Below are 18,762 nucleotides of genomic sequence, written 5' to 3'. Positions count from 1 at the left end.
TAGTTATTTTAATTTTAATATAATAGTAATGTTAGTTTAATATATAGTTTAAACTTAGTTTTTAATTAATTTCACAGGTAAGTTTTTATTTATTTTAAGATAGGGATCTTGTAAGTTTAATTTAAAGTTAGGGGGTTGTTAGGTTTAGGTTAGGGTTAAGTTTTTGCGATGTGGGGGGCTGGCGGTTTAGGTGTTAATAGGTTTATTTAGTGGCAGTGATGTGGGAGGCTAGAGGTTTAGGGGTTAATAACTTTATTTAGTGGTGGCGATGTCGGGGAGCGGCGGAATAGGGGTTAATATCTTTATTGAAATAAAAAGTGAGGTTATTATTTATCTTGGTCAGTTTTGGTAATTCAGCACACCTTTAATAAACTTTCCCAAAGGTTTAAATGACTTAATACTAATATACTTTTTTTGCACCACCTTATATTAGTGTTAATATCTTTATTATAGTGTCGGCAATGTTGGGGTGTGGGGGAATAGGGGTTAATAACTTTATTGTAGTGACGGCGATATCGGGAGCGGCAGATTAGGGGTTAATAACTTTATGTATGTGTCGGTGATGTTGGGGGCAGGAGATTAGGGGTGTTTAGACATGAGGTTTATGTTAGGGTGTTAGGTTTAAACATAACTTTTTTTCCCCATAGACATCAATGGGGTGGCATTACAGAGCTTTTCATTCCGCAATTGCAGGTGTTATTTTTGTTTCTAACACTCTCTCTCCATTGATGTCTATGGGGAAAGCGTGCATGAGCACGTCAAAGCAGCGCTTGTATTTTGTGCGGTATGGAGCTTAACGCAACCATATCCCACGCACAAGGCGGCTTTTCAAAAACTCGTAATGACAGCGCTATGTAGGGTGAAATAATGCAACTTTTGTTGCGTTCGTTTCGCACCCTCTATAGCGTAAAACTTGTAATCTAGGTGTAATTTAGCTGATATCAAAAACAAAAATTACAACAATAATAAAGTAATTTTCTTTTAGCAGGTATTTTACAAATTTAAATACAAAGCAAAATAAATTAATAATGGCTAATAACATCAGTAAAAAATACATGTACTTAAATGTTAAATTTCCTCAAATCATTTTCTTCCTTATCAACAAATGAAAGTATAAATAAAATAAAATAAAAACACTTAATAAGCATACTTAAAGTTTTTAACCCTAATGTATTTTTTATATAAATAATATATATTGACTTTATGGTTAAGAAACTTTAAAACTTGCATTTAACATTCTAAAATGCTAGTGATCTTTTTTCTACTTTTATATTCCTTACACAGCATAAAAGTACAGTAGGCAAGAATTTAATGGAAAAATCCAAAAACATCATCTGCAAGCATAAAGGGCACCATTGCAAAATCAATCGCTTCATAAAAAGGAGGAGGTCTTTCAGCAGGGCATGTGGATTAAAAAAAAAAAAAGGTAAAAATTACCATAGAAAATACAAACTTACACGGTATCAGCAAAAAATGTTTTATTTCTATATTGAAAAGGGGAGCTTCTATTTTTAAATTCAATATAATGATGGAGCCAGATTCGTACATAATAAATTTGACCTGGACCAACACGGGATGCCTCATTAAGAATACATCCTGTTTTTGCCTCTCTCTCTCCTGCTGGTTTGCAGTAGGGAAGAGCTGCAAAGCTCTTTTTGAAGATGTCTTTCATTGAAACCTGGACAATGTGCAATGAACACTCTTAATAATGAAATGTCATTCAAAGTCTCAGCCATCAGACCTTTCTTCACATGTAAAGAGATGGCCCTTCCTGAAAGGAAACTGTGTTATTGTGTCTATGTGTGTGTGCATGAGTGTGTGTCTGTCTATGCATATTTATGTGCACATGAGTGTATGTGTCTGAGTGTGAGTATGTGTTTATACATGTGCATGTGTTATTGTTTCTATGTGTATATAAATGTAAGTTATATGTGTGTATTCACATATGTGCATATATATGTGTGTATGCATGTGGGGATTTATGTGAAACATTCATGATAGATTAATAGATTAATAAAAAATATATATTTTACACATATTTATTGCTAGATGGATAAAGCTCTAATCTGTAAATATATTTCACACACAGATCTCAGATTATTCTGTTTTGGTGTATGTAAATTTGTACATATATCTGTCTGTCTGCCTGTTTGTCTATCGATCTATCTATCTATCTATCATCTATCTATCTATACATGTGTGTACCTTTCTATTGCCTAAATGACAATTCTAAATTTAATAACAAAATGAAAGTGTTCAAATATAATAAAAGTAAGAAATGATAAACAATCTGACCCCAAACTAAGCTTGAACCTATTATTGTCTCTCAAAACGTACTCTCCTTCACCAATCATTATAAGCCCTAACTCATCTCTTATAATGTGTATCAGTGCTGAATATTCTGCTGTCCCCTGCCATCTTGAGCCTAAAAACAAAACTACTTAATGTGCAAAATGTTTAGAAACAAACTTTCTTAAAATAAAACACTTTAAAACACTATAATATATATAGAACTTTTATTACACAAGAAATACGTTTTCCCCCCAAATCTTCTCCTGTCTAAACTATAATATAAATATAAACTTTGACAGAGTGTGAACTCTCATTCTAAACATAAGTTTCTTATATCCGATAACAATTTACAAAACTTACAGACTATAATATTATTTGCATCACTTAATGAATCCCACAAACACATGGGCTTAGGTTGTAAATTAACATATCAGGTCACTAATTACTGCTCATGATTTGGTTCTAAGGGGTAGGAATTAGTTGTAGCCAATTGGGAAACAGCTAGTCAGGGGCATAACTATAGTCTCAGAGGTCTCAATTGAGACCAGGGCGTAGATTTACCATTGTGCGGACGGACATGATCTGCTCTAGAGCATACGCTGTCAGCATTTATCAATGCACAAGCAGTTCTGGTGAACTGCTTGTGCAATACCGCCTCCTACAGATTCACGGCCAATCGGCTGCTAGCAGGGGGTATTAATCAATCCAATCATATGAGATTGTGTGGATTGATATCTGGAGCCTCAGAGGCAGCGGACGAGTTAAATAGCGGCAGTCTTAAGACCGCTGCTTCTTAACTACCGTTTCCGGCGAGCCTGAAGGCTCATGCTGAAACAGATGCATTGGGGCTGATTGACTGCATAATAAATCAGCCCCAGGTCCACTCTCTAGGGGGCCCATCTGGGCCTGCAACCAGTAATGGAGTCACTCTAACTGCATCATGTCTGCCCCTCCTTTGTGCCCCTCTGCAAACCATTCTCATAGCTTAAGGAAAGTGTATGGGTTAGTCTTTACATTATGATGACAGGTCTACCAAGATGGTTTGTGACCAGATGAAGGTGAGATCACAGCCCTGCTACAATAGTGAGTTGGTATGAAAAAATATACAAGCTCCCATTGTATATAAATATATAAACACTATAGCTCACTCTGGTATTTCTGTTGGTGTTAACATCTAGGGCCCCATTTATGAAAGTCCAGATGGACAAGGTTCGCTTCTACGAATCTGTTCACACAGCATCGTGGCCAGCAGGCAGCAATAGGCTACCCACATTTAAAGGGACACTGAACCCAAATTTTTTCTTTTGTGAGTCAGATAGAGCATGCAATTTTAAGCAATTTTTTAATTTACTCCTATTATCAAATTTTCTTCATTCTCTTGGTATGTTTATTTGAAAAGCAAGAATGTAAGTTTAGATGCCGGCCCATTTTTGGTGAACAACCTGGGTTGTCCTTGCTGATTGGACAGCACCAATAAACAAGTGCTATACATGGTTCTGAACCAAACATTTGCTGGCTCCTTAGCATAGATGCCTTCTTTTTCAAATAAAGATAGCAAGAGAACAAAGAAAAATTGATAATAGAAGTAAATTAGAAAGTTGCTTAAAATTACATGCTCTATCTGAATCATGAAAGAAAAAAATTTGGTTCAGTGTCCCTTTAATATTACACAAGCAGCTGCTTGTGCAATGCTACTCCCTGCTCATGTGATCCTGCACCAAAGGTAATCTAATGTTGCATCCGCAGCTTGATAAATGGAGCCCCTAAAGTACTTTTATTGTGGTTTTAATGACCGTCTGTAAGGTCTGCCTAACCACTTCCAAAATAGAAATGTTTCACGTTGGTTAGGTACATTAATGTATGTGTAGAACTGATTTGTATTAAACGCTCATATGTGTTGGAGCAATTTATAATTGTACTATTGATTGCATATAACAATGTGTTCAAGTTCCTTTAAAATGGGTTAAACACACAGTTAAAGTCATTTATAATTGTACTATTGCTTGCATATAACAATTTGTTCAAGTCCCTTTAAAATGGGTTAAACACACAGTTAAAGTCAGCTCCAGAGCAGCAATGTACTACTGGGAACTAGATGAACACATATGGTGAGCTTATTGACAAGATATATATATATGTAGTCACCTACACCAGCTAACTTTAGTGTCCCTTTAAGCACTATATTGCTTTTATTATGACACCAAATTTGAATCAAGCTGCTAAGTTATGTTATTATTGCTGATTATGTAAAGCTCTTTAAAACTTAATAGTATAATAAATAAATGAACTTGCTTCATGTGCTCCCTACAAAAGTATTTCTCTCTTTTTTTTTTACATAACATGAAATCACTAAGCGCTTGCTTTAAAGGAGGATTCCAGTCTGCATCAGGAAGATTTGTTATGTCTGTGCTACCTGCCAATGTTTAATACAAGGGAGTGAAACTGACTAGAATACACAGCTCTCTGATCTCAGTGGTGCCAGACTGAGTTGGAGTGGGTATTGCTTTGTATCCTACAAAGAAAAAAAGTCTTCAAAATTCCTTAAGTGTCTCCCTTTAGTTAATTAAAAAGAAGAACTTGATGGGTTTTTGCCAAGTTAAGCCATAATCATTCATAAAAGGTCAGTATGACCCTGTATGGGCTTTACAATTAAGTAAAATGCAAAAGTGTCTTAATGTTTGTGTATTGTGGAAATTCTTGCAGTTTCTTATTAAATGTAACACATTAGCTAATAGTGTAGCCAATGAATATTCCTTACAAAAGATTCTGATTAACCACATTTTTTGTTGATGCCCATTTCTACTAGAAGCAGATTTTTTCAGTTGTCCTTTATAATGGATTCTCCTATGCTGAAACAACACTGTTTTGTTTTTAGGCTTCTGGGGTGTACCACTTTATGCCAAAAGTGCTGTGGGAGATGTCCTTATCAGCCAATCAGCAATCTGTCCTCAGGGATGCTTAAACATGGTTTTCTACTAAGTTTCAAAATAAATGTAAACATCTTTCACTTTAACTTTATTTAATGCACAACAATTTGTAATATGTTAAAACGCTGCTTTCATATTCAGAAGAGAATTTATTTGACTCAATGCCATTTTAACAGAGTTAAAGGGGCATGAAACTTAAAAATTGTATTACATGTTTTATGCAGAGCATATAATTAAAAAAGGTTTCCAATTTACTTCTATTCTAAAATGTATTTAGTACTCATGTTATCCTTTGTTGAAGATATGTAGCGTGCACATGCCAGAAGCACTGAATGATAGGAAGTAGTGCTACTATCTAGTGCTCTTGCTAATGTATAACATTGTTTCAAAACTAATGCAATATTGTGCTGCACACATGTGCACGCTCCAAAACTTACCTTCCTACTTCTTAACAAAATGTAAAACAAGAAAATGAAAAAAAAAATGGTAATAGAGGTAAATGGGAAAGTTGTTGTATGTTCTATCTGAATCATGAAAGAAAGATTTTGGGTTTTGTGCCCCTTTAATAATAATAATTATAATTTAGAGAAATGCATCAAAATATATCGCAGCCTTCAAATATAATGAATAGGAAAGAAGATCATTTTACAGAGTGGAAGAGGAATGAGATTTATTAAATGTTTTGTTTTCTTCCATTTCCTGTACCTCCGCATCTGAAGTGTACAGTTTGTTTCAATTCTGAACTTGTGATCCCAGAACAAAGCCCAAGGAAGTCGTCATTTTGTCACATACTTTCACTTGTGTCAGATCTATTATTTGAGCCAGCTAGCTCATTCCAGGGTTTGAAGATCACCTTCCTTTGCTTCTGGGGTAGTGAAGCCAACTGCACTATTAGATATCAGTCAATGGAACCTGCCGTACTTTTTAGAAAGCAGTGCACAGTGAAACAATTGCATAAGTATGCTCTATTACTCTATACCACAAATAGAGACATTGTTATAAAAGCAATAATTAGTCATGAAACATTTTTCAATTAATTAATTTGTAACATATATTATATTAAATTATAGGATATTATATTATTATATTTATGTATTTAGAGCCAGATTTCAAGTGGAGCACTAAATTATCCCATTTGCGGACACGGGATAATTAACCAGCCATTACAACTGGCTGTTTTTTGCTACCACAAGCTCGCAGTAGCAGTTAGCGCTCAGAAAATTACCCAGAGATCAGAATTTTCTAAACGTTCCCCAAATGCCCTCAAAAAGTAGATTTAAAAAAAAATAAAAAAAAAAATTGTACTAGGTAGTTTTTTGGGGTCTACATTTGGTGGGAGTGGGGTGTTAGACAAAAAATGGCACTGAAAAGTGCCTTTGCATTGCGGTCTATGGGAACGGCATCTCAACGAGGATCCCATTGGAGCCTAAGGAAGCACGCTCTCGTGAGCGCACTGCTTCCCAGCAATGTGAATGCAAGTTCGCATTACGCTTTACTCGTAATACCAGCACACATTAGTATGCGCTGGTATTACTCAGTGAAGCGTTAATATCGCTTGCACGCAAGCAATATTTAGCACTCTACTTGTAATCTAGCCCTTAATTATTACTTTAAGTTTTGCAGATTACAGCAACATATAGCTGCTAATAACGTGTGTCCAGTCTAATGATCTTATATACAGAATTTCATTTTATAAATATGTTGTTATAGAAAATTGGGTACTAAAGAAACTTTTTTACTCCTGACAACTATCCTTTTTTGCTTGACTAGTAAACTAAAGTGATCATTTTTCCAGTCCTGTTTATATATCTCTGTTGGGCAGCTAAAGTTTTAATTTGGTAGAACAAAGTTTCTATTTAGTAATCAAACTTGCATCACTTTCAAACAAAACATTTAATTATGCTGAAATGTTGCAGCTTTGTAGCTATCAGGGATAACAATAAAACTGACAAATTTCATTAAATATTTTCCTTTCTTACATAAAGATGTTCATGTGACATTTTCTAGTAGTCAGCTTTTTACAGTAATGATGCATCACTTTTAAATGATTCAACACTTGGGTATCATGTCCCTTTGATTCTCTCTTTTAAAAAAAAGGCGAGACCCTTTAAGTCACAGAGATGAGAGCTGCCTCCCATAGAAAGAAATTAAGCTCTCTGTCTAATTTACTTCTATTATTATTTTTTATTTGTTCTTTTGGTATCTTTTGTTGAAAAGCAGGAATGTATGCTTAGGATCCAGCCCATTTCTGGAAAACTATATGGCAGTTGTTTTGCAAGAATGTTATCTATTTCTTCAACACAGAATATCATGGGAACGAAGCAAATTTGATCATAGAAGTGAATTGGAATCGATTTTAAAATGGTATGCTGTGTCTGAATCACAAAGTATTTTTTTTTTAGGTTTCACATGCCTTTAACTTGTATTTGCCGCTATACATTATTTTTTTTGTCAGTTAAACAAGTGCATTTTAAACTTCAATCAAGCTTCGCCTGCATACAGAAAGCAAGATAAATCAGTGAGAGCTGCAAGTGTAATGTGAGAGTTGTAAGTGACTTATAGACACACCTTGAGAACTCCCACTGTCTCTTACATTTTTTAAAACTCTTAGGTATAGTTCACATAGAAAAATACAAAGTGAATGCAATTTGTAAATGATACATAGAAATAATCTTATTTAGTAACATTTACTCAGAAACATTCAAAGGGCTGTCAGCATTTGCAAAATCACAATTCTAAATGCACTGCTGTACAAAACTTAAATGCATTAAACACAAAATAGCAAGTGCAAAGCTTAAATGTAATAATACTTAAGGACAAGAAATAAGTCTTAAGTAAATTAAAATACAAAGCACTAAGTGTAAAGACAACAAAACTATCCTATCATCTGATCAGAGAGCTTTAGAGAATCAGGCCCTAAGTGAGATTAGACATGGCAACTCAAAGGGGTCGATTTATCAAAGGCTTTCACCAGCCTTCAATCCCCTACGACTGCAGGTTCTCACAAGAGAACCTGCAGTCCGTATTTAACAAGCAGCGGTCATCAGACCACTGCTTCCCTAACCTCTCGCCACCTCTTAGGTGGCGATTTTAAATCTCCCAGGTCTCGCCGACCAGGGAGATTGACAGCTCCTACCACGTGATTAGCTGTGCACGGGCAGGGGGCGGCATTGCATGAGAGAGAAAAATTGCATTCTTGTGCAATGCTGAATTTCGGCAGCAGAATTCAGCCCACCAGAGGCAAGCTGCGGCAGACAGGGGCGCGTATGTACGCCCCTGTCCGCCGCAGCTTTTAAGTCGACCCCAAAGTTTCCTCAATGCACTCTGGTCTCTGCACTGATAGTGTGTCTGAAATCCTGGTTTTCTTCTAGCCTGTGACATTTGTTTAAATGTGTACATCAATGCATGATGCTAACACCCCCTTAGGCTTCTCAATCCAAGGCAATTAGGCAAATTTAATAATAATAATTTACAGATTTCAGCAGGCAAAATAATTACATTGCATTAAACCTAAAAAAAAATTAAAATGTAATTCTCCATAAAATGTTTCAATGTCCCTTTAAGGTCTCAACAGTCTATACTAATGGTATGCTTGAACACTCCATTTGAAAATTGTGCATGGAAGAACATTTTGTAATACTGTTACAAATGGTTAGCACTGCTGAATCTATTGGCACTGTATTGTTAAATGATAATAATAATTATTATTATTATTATTATCATTTATTTGTAAAGCGCCACCAAATTCCGTAGCGCTGGGTACAATGATAGGGGTATACAATGACAAAGATTTGTGATAAAATACAAAACATAACAAAACTAAACAAATCTAGTACAGGAGGAAGAGGGAATAATTATAATAATAAAAATAATATTTAAGGTCCTAAATATTCACTTACAGAAGCAAATACATTTTGGAAATATACTTTTAGATTTAACATATGTAATTAAAATGTTTCTAACCCTAGTTTAATGCCACCGTCTTAAACTTAAGAACTTCAGGAATAAACTTCAAAAATGCATAAATAAATAAAGCAGCATTTTACTGCTACTGTATGTTTGTTAAATACGTAGAGGGGGGTACAATACTATTTATGTAAGTATAGACGGCCTTGCTTCATTCCTCACCCTATCTTGTTAAGAGGTATAAATTCCAATACTGTATGGATCTTATAGGAAAATAAATAACTCACTGGTGATAAAACCCAAACAAAACTAAATACTTGGAGAATAATAGAGAGGTAATTCATTACTTGAACTAAATTGACCTTAACCTGAATCTAATATTAGCATGAAGCCTGCAAATTGGTTTTCCAGTGTGATTTTGCAATTGCATCTTATAACAATACCAAACCCTATACCACAGATAGTAGATTGTTAGAGCTTGTGGTATCAGGTTAAGTCCATTTTTTTATACCATAGGAATCCCTTGAGAACTTTCTGTTTTGAAAGTGACCTTTAGACAGTCGGACAAAACAATGCTATTTCCCAGGTGAATTAGTTGAAACTCTCTCACCTTCCCCATTGTCCCAAACATTAGTCTCTGAACATTCTATATTTCCAACAATAGATTCAACTAATGAGTTGGGTAGGTGAGCTTCTACCTTCATCTGATATCCACGATAAAATGTGAATAAGAAATAAATGCAGCTTTTCTTTGTCCAAGGAACTTTAAGTGGCTTATTTATGTCCTATCAATTATAGTTTCTGTAGCTTAAAGGTGCAAGAAAACATAAAGAAAGTGCACTTTTCTGTCATTTGTGTTCTTATCCTTATTCTTATGAAGACGTTTCTCAGATAAAGGACGACACTTAGCTTAATGGAGCGCTTTTTAGATACTATGGATGCTCTTAAAGTATTAACATGAAAAGAGATGGACTGTAGCAGGTATCAGAAGCACAGCATTCTCAAATACTCCAAAATAAGTCATAGTGAAAATAAGTTACATTATGGATACATTATATAAATTGACACATGAAAGGAATTCTTTTCAGCTTCCTCTGGAAAAAAAGCTATTTTAGTATGAATTCCATTTTGTTCTTTATTATTATTATTTTTATTAAAAAATATATATGTGTTGAATAAATCAACGTTTTTCTTCTTATACTTGTGGAGACTCTTCCCTGTCAACCAATGAAACCATGTGAGTTGTCTCTATCAGTCAATGAATATATTTGTTTTTGTTACGCTTAATATATGAACAACGGTTTCATTACTTTTTTATGGAAAAAGATGTGTTTAATGTTTGTTGTTCTTTAAAGGGACATTAAACACTTGATACATTTTATAAGCATAGTACTGAGGTTATTTCCTGCCTCCCTCTAGACACTTACTTGATGAAATGGTAAACAATAGTGAGAAACACGTTGTGAGTTTTATTTGCTTTTATACTTTATATAAAACAACTTTTTGTTTTAGCTTTGGTTACGGTCTGAGCTTCATTGCTGGTCACCTTGTCATAGTAATACTAGGTCACCAACATTTGTAATGGTTCATGGGCAAACTTCCCCATAACATGAATCCATGATTGAGAGAACCAGGGAGTGCTCATTGGGCTTACTGCTGGCATTATGAGTTGAAGTAAACATGATCGGTTGAGCGCAATTGCGATTTATACTAGAATGATTACCGCGACTTCAGAGCTCTGGTTAACTGTTTAGCAAAACAAAAAGTTGCACACAATTCATCAAAAATACATTACAAATTATTTTTTAAAAAATATATTGCACATAAAAGTTATAAGGGCTCAAATATAAGAGGGCTCAGGTGTCAGAAAAAAAGGCAGACAAAGGGCTTAAACATAGAGATACATACATATACACGTCTAAAGATGTATGTGTGTGTGAATATATATATGCAACCTCAATTCTGAAAAAGTTGGGACAGTATGAAAAATGCAACAAAAACAACAAAAATTTGATTATTCATTTTACCTTGTACTATATTGAGAACACATTATTAACACAGTATTTGATGTTTTACTTTGTGAATGTAATATATTTTTGAAACTATACACTCATTTCAAATCTGATGATTGCAACATGTTCCATAAAAGTTGGGACAGGGAAAATTTAGGATTAATAGCGATGTGACAAGTTGAAATAAGAAGGTGATGGGAAACAGGCGAGGCAATCGTGTTATCATAGTAAATAAGTAGCCTCCAAGACCTAGTCCTTAAAGAGCAAGGATGGGTCAAGGTTCGCCAATCTGCCAACAGATGCGCCAGCGAATAATCCAACACTTTGAGAACAAAATTCCCCAAAGTCAAATCTGTAGGATTTGGGGCATTTTGCTGACTACAGTACACAATATAATTAAAAGTTTTAAGGAATCCAGTCAAATCTTCTGAATGCGCATGATCTCCGATCACTCAGATGTGACTGTCTCAAAAACCGTCATGAGTCTATAATGGATATCCTGACATGGGCTTGGGAATACTTTGGTAAACCTTTGTCAGTCAACACCAGTTACCGCTGCATCCATAGATGCAAGTTAAGGTTTAACTATGCAAAGCAGAAGCCATACATAAACGCTGTCCAGAAGTGCCACCAACCTCTCTGGGATCGGTCTCATCTGAGATGGACAGTAGCACAGTGGAATCATGTTTTGTGGTCAGACAAGACAACATTTCAAATAGTTTTTGGAAAAAACAGTTGCTGCGTTCTCCGGGCCAAAGAGGAAAAGGATCATACAAGCTGTTATTAGAGACAGGTCTAAAAGCCAGCATCTGTCATGGTATGGGGGGGGGGGGGGGGTGTCAGTGGCCATGGCATGGGTAACTTGCACATCTGTGAGGGCACCATTAATGGAAAATGATATGTATACATTTTGTAGCAACATATGCTGCATTTTCCAGCATGATAACGCCAAACCACATTCTCTCCACATGGTTGCGTAAGCAGAGAGTGTGGATGCAAGCATGGCCTGCCTGCAGTCCTGACCTGTCTCTGATTGAGAATGTGTGGCACATTATGAAGCACAAAATAAGGTAATAAAAGCCCCGTACAGTTACACAGCTGAAGACATGCATAAAGGATGAATTGGGGAAAATTCCAATTGCTAAAAATAACCAACTGGTGTCTTCAGTGCCCAAACTCTTAATGGGGTCTATTTATTAAGCAGCGGGTGCTGCCTCTGACCCACTCCGCTTCAGTTCCGGCTGAAGCGGAAGTTAAGAAGCAGCGGTCCTAAGACCGCTGCTCCTTAACTCATCCACCACCTCTGAGGTGGCGGACAGCAATCCGCCCGATTGAATACGATCGGGCTGACTGACACCCCCTGAATTTGCAGGGGTTGGTATTGCACCAGCAGTTCACAAGAACTGCTGGTGCAATGATTAATGCCGACAGCATATGCTGTTGGCATTTATCGATGTGCGGTGGACATGATCTGCTATATCGGATCATGTCCGTCCGCACGTAATTAAATGGACCCCTATAAGTGTTATTAAAAGAAAAGGTGATGGAACGTGTTACAGTCATCAAATTTGAAATAAGTGTATATTTTCAAAAATTAATTAAATTCCCAAAGTAGAACATTAAACGTTTTTAATATAGTACAGAGTTTTTTCTTTTGCATGTTCCATACTGTCCCAACATTTTTGGAATTGGGGTTGTAAATGATACAAAAATAACAAAGCAAATAAGATAATAGAAATCAATTGATAAGTTGCATAAAATTGTATATTCTATCTTAATCATGAAAGAAAAAAATTGGGGTTTCATGTCCCTTAAAGGGACAGTCTAGTCCAAAATAAACGTTCATGATTCAGATAGAGAATATAATTTTAAACAATTTTCCAATTTACTTTTATCACCAATTTTGCTTTGTTCTCTTAGTAGTCTTAGTTGAAAGCTAAACCTAGGAGGTTCATATGCTAATTTCTAAGCCCTTGAAGGCCGCCTCTTCTCTCAGGGTGTTAGTTCATGTATCATATAGATAACACTGTGCTTGTGCACGTGGAGTTCCAGTGAGCCAGCTCTGATTGGCTGAAATGGATGTCTGTCAATAGAACTGAAATAAGTGGACAGTCTGCAGAGGCTTAGATACAAGGTAATCACAGAGTTAAAAAGTGTATTTATATAACTGTGTTGGTTATGCAACAGGGAATGGGTAATAAAGGTATGACAATCAAAGTCATGGATATATGGATATAAGAGAGCATCAAAAGAGGAGCATAATAAGAACCAGACGGCTAGATTACGAGTTTTTGTCGGTAATGATGTGCGGGGCTAACAAGCATTTTTTTCTCACCGCTCACTTAAGAAAACGCTGGTATTACAGGTTAGCCACAAAAAAGTGAGCGGAGAGCAAAATTTAGCTCCACATCTCACTGTAATACCAGCGCTGCTTACGGTAGCGGTGAGCTGACTAAACCTGCTCGTGCACGATTTCCCCATAGGAATCAATGGGGCTGATTTGGCTGAAAAAAAACCTAACACCTGCAAAAAAGCAGCATTCAGCTCCTAACGCAGCCCGATTGATTCCTATGGGGAAATACATTTATGTCTACACCTAACACCCTAACATGAACCCCGTGTCTAAACACCCCTAATCTTACACTTATTAACCACTAATCTGCCGCCCCTGACATCGCAGACACCTGCATTATATTATTAACCCCTAATCTGCCACCCCCAATGTCGCCGCAACCTACCTACACTTATTAACCCCTAATCTGCTGCCCCCAACGTCGCCGCCATTATAATAAAGTTATTAACCCCTAAACCTAAGACTAACCCTAACACCCCCCTAACTTAAATATAATTTAAATACATCTAAATAAAATTCCTATCATTAACTAAATTATACCTATTTAAAACTAAATACTTACCTATAAAATAAACCCTAAGATAGCTACAATATAACTAATAGTTACATTGTATCTAGCTTAGGCTTTTTTTATTTTACAGGCAACTTTGTATTTATTTTACTAGGTAGAATAGTCCTAAACTAACTACAATAAAATACAATTAAATTAAATAAACTAAAGTATGAAGAAAAAAACCCACTAAATTGCAAAAAATAATAAAATAATTACAAGAATATTAAACTAATTACACCTAATCTAATCCCCCTAATAAAATTTAAAAAAAACCCACAAAATAATAAAAATCCCTACCCTATACTAAATTACAAATAGCCCTTAAAAGGGCCTTTTGTGGGGCATTGCCCCAAAGTAATCAGCTCTTTTACCTGTGAAAAAAAAATACAATACCCCCCCAACATTAAAACCCACCACCCACACACCCAACCCTACTCTAAAACCCACCCAATCCCCCTCAATAAAACCTAACACTACCCCCTTGAAGATCACCCTACCTTGAGACGTGGGCAGAAGTGGTCCTCCAGAGGGGCAGAAGTCTTCATCTGATCCGGGCAGAAGAGGACCTCCAGACGGGCAGAAGTCTTCATCCAGGCGGCATCTTCTATCTTCATCCATCCGGAGCAAAGCGGGTCCATCTTCAAGCCAGCCGATGCGGAGCATCCTCTTCCAACGACATCCAACTGAAGAATGAAGGTTCCTTTAAATGACGTCATCCAAGATGGCGTCCCTTGAATTCTGATTTGCTGATAGGATTCTATCAGCCAATCGGAATTAAGGTAGGAAAAATCCTATTGGCTGATCCAATCAGCCAATAGGATTGATCTCGCATTCTATTGGCTGATTGGAACAGCCAATAGAATGCAAGCTCAATCCTATTGGCTGATTGGATCAGCCAATAGGATTAAACTTCAATCCTATTGGCTGATTGCATCAGCCAATAGGATTTTTGCTACCTTAATTCCGATTGGCTGATAGAATCCTATCAGCAAATCAGTAGTGTTAGGTTTTATTAAGGGGGGATTGGGTGGGTTTTAGAGTAGGGTTGGGTGTGTGGGTGGTGGGTTTTAATGTTGGGGGGGTATTGTATTTTTTTTTACAGGTAAAAGAACTGATTACTTTGGGGCAATGCCCCGCAAAAGGCCCTTTTAAGGGCTATTTGTAATTTAGATAGGGTAGGGTAGGTAGTCTTATTATTTTGGGGGGCTATTTTATTTTATTAGGGGGATCAGATTAGGTGTAATTAGTTTAAAATTCTTGCAATTATTTTATAATTTTTTTGTAATTTAGTGTTTGTTTGTTTTCATACTTTAGTTTATTTAATTTAATTGTATTTAATTGTAGTTAGTTTAGGTAATTAATTTAATGATAGTGTAGTGTTAGCTGTAATTGTAACTTAGGTTAGGGTTTATTTTACAGGTAAATTTGTACTTATTTTAGCTAGGTAGTTTTTAAATAGTTATTAACTATTTAATAACTATTGTACCTAGTTAAAATAAATACAAAGTTGCCTGTAAAATTAAAATAAACCCTGAGATAGCTACAATGTAACTATTAGTTATATTGTAGCTATCTTAGGGTTTATTTTATAGGTAAGTATTTAGTTTTAGATAGGAATAATTTAGATAATAATAGTAATTTTATTTAGATTATTTTACATTATATTTAAGTTCGGGGGCTGTTAGGGTTAGGGTTAGACTTAGGTTTAGGGGTTAATACATTTAATATAGTTGCGGCGACATTGGGGGTGGCAGATTAGGGGTTAATAAATGTAGGTAGGCGTCGGCGATGTTAAGGACGGCAGATTAGGGGTTAATAAAATTTAACTAGTGTTTGCAAAGCGGGAGTGCGGCGGTTTAGGGGTTAATATATTTATTACAGTGGCGGCGATGTCCGGTCGGCAGATTAGGGGTTAAAAATGTATTTAAGTGTTTGCGATGTGGGGGGGGCCTCGGTTTAGGGGTTAATAGGTAGTTTATGGGTGTTAGTGTACTTTTTAGCACTTTAGTTAAGAGTTTTATGTTATGGTCTACCGCTCACTTCTTCCAAGACTCGTAATACCGGCGTTAGGCAAATCCTATTAAAAAGACAGGATACACAATTGACGTAAGGGGATTTGCGGTATGCTCGAGTCGCGGAAAAAAAGTGAGCGGTGAGCCTGTACCTGCCAGACTTGTAATACCAGCAGGCATTAAAAAGCAGTGTTGGGACCTCTCAACGCTGCTTTTTAAGGCTAACGCAAGACTCGTAATCTAGGCGAGAGTGTTTTAAAATATAATGGATTTTTTAATTTAATACAAACTAAATATAATTATATGGTAAAAAAAAACACACACAATAGCATTGCAACTAAGGTAAGTGAAATAAGGGTTTCCATTATTTCCTAAGTCTTTGATTAGGAATCAAATTCGATATGTTGGGATATATTTCCAATAAATCAGTCCAATTTATAGAGGGCAACTCTAATTATCATAACCCCAATTTGTGCAACACCAATAACTAAATATAAAAATCACAGAGAATTTATCCCAAGACAAGAAGGTAGAATACTTTATCAATTTCTCTAAGGTGTTCTTTGTCCAAGTTCAGCAACCCTCAGCAGGAGGAGCAGATAGAGAGAGAGACTAGTTTGGTTTTCCATTTGTATGCCCAAATAACTAGGCAATGGCCTATTATTTGTCACTCAAAGACTATATGGGAGTATCCTTAAACTAGACCAAAAGCCTTGTGTAGGATACAAAGGTGTACGGGGGGGGGGGGGGATTGCTTACATAAAATAGACCTGGTGTTTTCTATGTAAATATTACAAGGAAAAAATTATGTTGTAACACAAGTATCTCATAGGGGCCTATTTATCAAGCCGTCAATTGCAAATACGCTGGAATTCCGCAGCGTAATTGCGGAGAGCTTGATTGACCTTATTTATCAAAGGCTACAGACCTGCAAAAGTAGAATTTTGTGACGTAACATACAATCCGCCTGTCTCAGTCTGACACAGATCGATGTTTACGTCACTACAGATGTTCCGAATACAAATTCAGAACTATCTGACTACTTTTGCTAGTTATCAAATAACTACCAGGTACGCTCGCCACTGTTCCAGCCCAGCGTACCTGCTTTTCAATCCACTGCCCTGGAGGCGGTGAATGCCATAGGAATCAATGGGAGTCTGAAAGCAGTGAGAGCTATGTTCACTGCTGCCCGATATCCCATTGATTCCTATGGGAGATTATAAGTAACGTTTACACCTAACACCCTAACATGTACCCCGAGTCTAAACACTCCTAATCTGCCACTCCGACATTGCCGCCACCTACATTATACTTAATAACCCCTAATCTTCCACCCCCTACACCGCCGCCACCTACATAAAGTTATTAACCCCTATCCTGCCACTCCTGGAGCCCACCCCAACTAAATAAAGTTATCAACCCCTAAACTGCCAGCCCCCCACATCGCCATAAACTAAATTAACCTATTAACCCCTAAACCTAACAACCTGCTAACTTAAAATTAAATATTAACTCATCCCTATCTTATTATACATTTAAACTTACCTTTAAAATTAAATTAAACTATATTAAACTATTAATTAATCTACCCTAAATATTACATTAAACTATATTAAAATAATAATTAATCTACCCTAACTTTTAAACTAAAATTACATTAAACTACAAATTAAAATAACTATATTCTATATTTAAACACCTAACCCTATTTAAATAATTTAAATCTACACTAAAAAATTACTAAGTTACAAAAAACTTGCAACTAAGTTACCAAAAATAACAAACACTAAGTTACAAAAAAATAAAAATAAACACTAAGTTACAAAAAATAAAAAAGAAATTATCAAAGATTTAAACTAATTACACCTAATCTAAGGGCCCTATGAAAATAAAAAAGCCCCCCAAAATAAAAAAAAAAACCCTAACCTACAATAAACTACAAATAGCCCTTAAAAGGGCCTTTTGCAGGGCATTGCCCCAAAGAAATCAGCGCTTTTTCCTGTAAAAAAAAATACAAACAACCCCCCAACAGTAAAACCCACCACCCACACAACCAACACCCCAAATAAAAAGCTAACTAAAAAAACCTAAGCTCCCCATTGCCCTGAAAAGGGCATTTGGATGGGCATTGCCCTTAAAAGGGCATTTAGCTCTTTTGCAGCCCAAAACCCTAATCTAAACATAAAACCCACCCAATAAACCCTTAAAAAATTCTAACACTAACCCCTGAAGATCGACTTACAGTTTTGAGGATCCGACATCCATCCTCCAAGAAGCTGGGAGAAGTTTTCATCCAAGCCCGCAGAAGTATTCACCCAGATGGCATCTTCTATCTTCATCCATCCAGTGCGGAGCGGGTCCATCTTCAAGACATCCGACACGGAGCATCCTCTTTTTTCTGACGACTACCGATGAATGAAGGTTCCTTTAAATGACGTCATCCAAGATGGCGTCCCTTAGATTCCGATTGGCTGATAGAATTCTATCAGCCAATCGGTATTAAGGTAGAAAAATACTATTGGCTGTTGTAATCAGCCAATAGGATTTTTTCAACCTTAATTCCAATTGGCTGATAGAATTCTATCAGTCAATCGGAATGTATGGGACGCCATCTTGGATTACGTCATTTAAAGGAACCTTCATTCGTCGATAGTTGTCGAAAAGAAGAGGATGCTCCGCGTCGGATGTCTTGAAGATGGAGCCACTC

Source organism: Bombina bombina, chromosome 6 (genome assembly GCF_027579735.1).
Source record: "Bombina bombina isolate aBomBom1 chromosome 6, aBomBom1.pri, whole genome shotgun sequence".
NCBI lineage: Eukaryota > Metazoa > Chordata > Amphibia > Anura > Bombinatoridae > Bombina > Bombina bombina.
The sequence above is the reverse complement of the archived record's forward strand: the minus strand, read 5'-3'. Positions refer to the sequence as shown.